We start from the raw sequence: 4,988 nt of genomic DNA, 5'->3' as shown, positions 1-4,988 counted from the left end.
CTTGCTATTCTCTTTTGTCATTCATCATTCGCTCTGTCTTTTGTTGTATGGAAGTTGTTCCATCAGCCTTCAGTTCTTCTTCAGGAGGAACTGCTCTCTAAGCAGGTATAATACAGTGTGTTCTATGGAGGAGGCGAATTCAAGATCTTTCTATATCACCATCTTGGACCAGAATCTTTATTTATTATTTTCTTTGAGAAATGCCCTTTTAGAGAGGCATCTGTAGATGTACTGGATTTGTCCACAGGATTTGAAGGCAGGCAAGAAAGCAGAAAAAGGTAATAATTCCATTTTATAGTTAGAAAAGCTAAAGCAGAGACATCATTAAGTGAGTTCCACAAAGTTAGAGAGTAGGCAATGTTAAGTCTAGAACATAAAGAATCTTAAGCCATTATCTTTCAGTCTATGAAAATTAAGTCAGAAGAATTAATTCCGGGTGCCTGGGTGGCTCAGTCGTTTAAGTGTCTGCCTTCTGCTCAGGTTATGATCCTGGGGTCCTGGGATCAAGTCCCACATCGGCCTCCCAGCTCAGTGGGGAGTCTGCTTTTCCCTCTACCGTTCCCGTCTGCTTGTGATCTCTCTCTCTCACACATACATAAATAAAATCTTAAAAAAGAAGAAGAAGAAGAAGGGGAAGGAGAAGGAGAAGAAGAATTAGAAGAATTAGAAGAAGAAGAATTAGAAGAAGAAGAATTAGAAGAAGAAGAATTAGAAGAAGAATTAATCCTCTCAGGAAAACTTCCTGGCCACACTTTGTACTTACGGAAGTACAAGAATTTCTAGCCTATAAAGTAAGTTTTCACCCACTCCCTGAAGAAATAATAATACAAATAGCTAACTACAAATATAAATAACCTTAAATAAATAATACCGTGGTGGGATGCAGCCTGTCTTATGAAGTATCTTTGAAATTTTTACATCACCAGAGAAGTCATCCTTGGTTTCCTTAAACCACAGAAAATAAGCTAAGCAGTCAAACTGTAGGAAAATCTCATATAATAGACAAATATGTTGTAAATACTTTCCTCTGCCCCATATTTTTAAAAGGTATTTATATATTTACGTACACACAGAAATTTATCTGATTTAAAATTTTCAACTTTTTTCTTTGTAGAAAATGCCAGAATATAGGACTTCAGTTGGAAAGCAAATCTTTTTAATAGTACATAAACCACCTCCTGACAATATTGGTAGTCCCTTCTTAATTCCATATATTGTATTCATTTTATCCAACAGGAAATGCAAATTCCCCTTCTTTGTTATTCTTCCATTAAAGATATGCCACTTCATTGAATTAGAGACTTTTGTTGAACACAAGCCAACCATTAAAATGAGATTATGAATATACATCCTACCCCTTTCATTCTTAAAAGTGCTGCCATCTTGTGTCCCCGCATGCGTGCACCTAATTTTAGCTGCTCTGCCCCAGACCCCCTGAGCTCCAACCCTATCACCCTGCAATGAAAGAAACTATCATGAACTAGGAGAAACTCGCCAGACTGCGAGCACAAGTGCGCGTTGGCGGGAGAGGAATTGCTCGTGGAAAGAAGGCGGTGGTTCATAGAATGGCTACAGCAGATGACGAAAAACTTCAGTTGTCCTTAAAGAAGTTAGGGGTAAACAATAGCTCTGGTATTGAAGAAGTGACCAAGGAACCAAGGAACAGTGATCCACTTGAACAACCCCGAGATCAGGCATCGCTGGCCGCGAACACTTCCACCATGACAGGCCATGCTGAGACAGAGCCGCTGACAGAAACGCTGCCCGGGATCTTCAACCAGCCGGGTGCAGACAGTCTGACTAGTTGAAGAGGACCGGCTGAAGCTCCGCGCACACCATCTGTGGATGGAAAAGCACCACTTGCTTCTGGAGAGGAGGAGGAGGAGGATGAAACTCCAGATCTTGGGGAGAATTTTGATGAAGCTTCCAAGGAGGAAGCAAACTGAATTGAGTCAGCTTCTGAAGAAGATAAAACTTGAAGAAGTTACTGGGAGCTGCTATTTTATATTATGACTGCTTTTTAAAAAATTTTGTTCATGGATCTGATAAAATCTAGATCTCGAATATTTTTAAGCTCAAGCCCCTTGGACACTGCAACTCTTTTCAGTTTTTGCTTATACACAATTCATTCTTTGCAGCTAATTAAGCTGAAGAAACCTGGGAATAAAGTTTGAAACAAGGTTAATAAAGTTCTTTGCCTGGAGAGAAAAAAAAGTGTGGAAGAACAGAAGAGACTAAGAGAGAATAATGAAACATCTAAGCAGTCCTGTCCTAACACAAGAGGGGACTCAGCACTTTCCAGGACCCCACACCTGCATGGGCCTTCATTTGTATTTTTCTCCCAAAATATTATTTTATCTTGAAAATATTGAGGATTGGCTTGCATATAAATGTTTCAGTTCTTCTTGAAAATGCTCATTTATCTGAGATTCTTCTTTAGAACCAATGATATGTACAGCAAATTAATTGGAGGTTAAACTTAACATTTCTTTCCTACATCCTGACTTGTTTCTCCCTACCTCCCGGACCCCTCCCACCTTTTTTTTTTTTTTTCAGTAACAGCTAAATTGGTAATACAAATTAAGAAAGGATTTATGTTCGTGGATATTAGTGAGAGAATGGTGAGAAAGATAATTTTTTTTTAAGATTTTTTATTTATTTGAGAGCGAGAGTGAGTGAGAGCATGAGCAGGAGGGAGGGTCAGAGGCAGAGGGAGAAGCCGACTCTCCACTCAGCAAGGAGCCCGATAGCAGGGCTCCATCCCACTAGGACATGACCTGACCAAAGGCAGACGCTTACCCGACTGAGCCACCCAGGCGCCCCAAGAAAGATAATTTTTTAATGATAGAGTTTTTATTTATGTCGTAGGATTTCCTTAGTGTTCAAGTCTCATATTTCTTTACACACTTTGAATCAAGGGAGGAACAGGAGACCACTGTAGTCTCCCTATTGACTGCTGTCACTCGACAGAGTTGGAACCGTGAGCTGGATTCCCAAAAAAGGTGGCAGTAAAAAGGGAGAAGTGGAAAAGTTATGAAGAAATAAATTTTATTATTTATTACATAGCCACCATTATTAAGTATATCCTTAAATGGTTATTTAAGCCAACAATAGCCTTGTAAATTACATGCTATTTTTAATCTATATTTCAAAAGTATAGAAACAGGGCTTAGAGAGATCAAACAGCCTGGCTAGGATCACACACAGCTATGAAGGCCCAGAAGCAAGCTCTGGAATCAGGCAGCCCAGCCCCAAGAATGTATCCCCTCTCAGTGTCTTCTCTCCACAGAATCCGACATAGCTTTTTTATTATTATTTGTCTTCCTAGGCAAGAAGCAGCTAGCTTCCATTCAGAAAAATTTCAGCTGTGATATCAAATTTTTTTAAATAATCAAATAAATGTGTGTATCATCTCGGGGCAAGTGAATGTGACAAGCATTGATCTGCCTGACAAAAGATAATGCTTTTTATCCTTTTATCAACACCGTGATGTAGATATTTTATTTTCCCATTTTGCAGAATAAATGAGGGTGCAGAAAAGTAAAGTAACTTACCTCAGGTCACACATCTGCTAAGCAGAGAAGCTACGATTTGTACCAATGCAGTCTGGCTCTAGAATCTTTGTTCTTAACAGGGGCTGACTTATCCATTAGGCATATAGATACAGTGCCACGGGCCCACCATATTTTAGGGGGTCACAAAAATGTTTCAGTTTGAATTTCCTCTAAAATCAGAAGTAAAATAATATAATAACATTGATTATATAATAAATATAATGAATATAATAATATTGAATAATATTAATATAATAATATAATATAGTAATGATTCCTTATGCCAACAAAAACAAAATATAACAATAAAATTATATATATTTTTTAAATTTAATTTTTTAATTAAATAAATTTATATATATATATAAATTTTTTTTCAATGAAGGAAGCAGTCCATGAAAGCAAATATATTCAGGGCCCACAGATGTCAAACTACAGCCATGTTCTTAACTGCTGTGCTATGCAGCCTCTCATTAATAAATAAAGTTCACAGACACTCATTCTTCGGTTTAGCTGTGGAAATAATCTTCTCCCACAGTTACCTACTTATTATTTACCACTCTTCCTAGTTCCCAGTTAATGGCATTCCATCTACTCTTCCCAACCAAAAGGGATTAAGAAATATGAATCTTCCTTTCCATGCAGATTTCACTCATTACTGCTAAACCCCATACTCAGAATCATAAGAGAAAGTGCTTGTAGACAATAAAATGTAGCTGAGGTCAATTTCACAAAACATAAGACTGAGGTCAAATTAAGTTATTTCACTAAACCTCACTAATTCAGTGGAGAGCCATATTTGGGGGTAGGGGTTAGGGATTGATGACATAGATCTGAAAAAACTATGAAAATCAAAAGGTAGTTTAAATGTTGCATCCTGATCTTTACCGATGTCAAGCCTTGTTACAGTCTACATTTACTTTTTTGTGTGTGTGAATATCCATGTTTTATTGGAGAAATAGTGCTATATTATATTCCAGAGTTCCATACCCTTTAAGTGTTATGTAATATGCAGTGTATTGAGGTATGTATTTCTTTTCTGTGCTCTGAAAAATAATGAGGGTTTTAAATAAGAGATTGAGGGCCCATACTTTGGTTTGGGGATTCACGTTAGGAGAGTGGTTCCCCACTTCTCTCTCAAAGTCAAGTGCCTATACAGTAAAATCTTTTCACAAGTTGTTATGGGCTGCATATTTATGTCCTCCCCAAATTCGTATATTGAAACCCTGTCCACCAATATGGTGGAATTAGGAGGTCAGGCATTGGGAAATAAATAGATTAAGTCAGATAAAGCCCTCATGAATAGGATTAACATCCTTATAGAAGTTGCAGGACTGCTGTCTCCATCATCTGCTGTGTGAGAATACAAGAGAAGTAGGGAATTTGTGATCCAGAAGAGGGCTCTCCCTGGAATATGGCCATGTTGGTGCCTCG

At 37.9% G+C, this 4,988-nt stretch overlaps 1 pseudogene; it reads left to right on the top strand.

The window, feature by feature from the left end:
* The first annotated feature begins 1,475 nt into the window (after positions 1-1,475).
* Positions 1,476-2,005, top strand: LOC113266357 (transcription factor BTF3-like; annotated as a pseudogene).
* The last annotated feature ends 2,983 nt before the right edge of the window (positions 2,006-4,988 follow it).

The sequence above is a fragment of the Ursus arctos genome, unplaced genomic scaffold (assembly GCF_023065955.2).
Source record: "Ursus arctos isolate Adak ecotype North America unplaced genomic scaffold, UrsArc2.0 scaffold_3, whole genome shotgun sequence".
Taxonomy (NCBI): domain Eukaryota; kingdom Metazoa; phylum Chordata; class Mammalia; order Carnivora; family Ursidae; genus Ursus; species Ursus arctos.
The sequence above is the reverse complement of the archived record's forward strand: the minus strand, read 5'-3'. Positions and strand labels throughout refer to the sequence as shown.